Below are 846 nucleotides of genomic sequence, written 5' to 3'. Positions count from 1 at the left end.
CTTCCTAAATGTGTTTGATGAGTGGGTGATTTGTTTGTGCTGTCGTTACAAAAAACATATGTTGATGTGGTCTTACGGAGGAGTGTTTTTATTATTTTAAGAGTTCAACTAAGGATGTTTCCAAAGGAGTCATAATTGCTCTTCTAAGTACAAAGGCTGAACAATGAGTGGCTTACAAATAATGCCAAAAATCTGTTCAGCTCAAACTAATTATTTCAAAGACTAAAATCTGTTTCTCAGAAATGTCTTCCTTCCACAGTCTGAACTTTTTAACATACTGGGAAAGTTATGTTTATGCAAGTTCTCTATGGATTTATAGTCCGAGTGCCTGGAACAAGTGAAAGTATCCACTTTTTCATGTGTACATCAATGTATGCAGAAACCTTAAGGCTGCTCTTGTCTTCACATGAAACGCATCGCACCACAGCATAACGGAAGATGGATCCCACAAGGACTTTTGAACACAGGTAGGCTTCCTGGGTGAACGGGCCGAGGAAAGCCTCGCTGCTCAGATGGCTGAATCACCTAGGGGGGTGTGCAGGAACCAGATCAGTGCTGAGTTTTGTGTAGGATACTTGTGACCTCCATGAGTAAAGAAACCAGCACAAATTTGAAGCAGACGAGGATTTTCATTTGTGGGCCATTCGGCTCCTATCTGCTAGGGGCGTAGGACCAAGCTCCTGGCTGCCAACCCAGTGAAAGACCTACTTTACAACATTCGGTGAAAAAAGTTGGCTGTAGGTCAACGTCTAGTGCTTTCTCTCTGCTGAGATAAGCTGAGTGTAAGACCCCATGGTGGCTACCATTACTAGGGGGGTTTGATTGTCTTTTCCATGGCCGTGGTTA

The sequence above is a fragment of the Egretta garzetta genome, unplaced genomic scaffold, assembly GCF_000687185.1.
Source record: "Egretta garzetta isolate BGI_Z169 unplaced genomic scaffold, ASM68718v1 scaffold70, whole genome shotgun sequence".
Taxonomy (NCBI): domain Eukaryota; kingdom Metazoa; phylum Chordata; class Aves; order Pelecaniformes; family Ardeidae; genus Egretta; species Egretta garzetta.
This window is presented reverse-complemented; position numbering follows the sequence as displayed.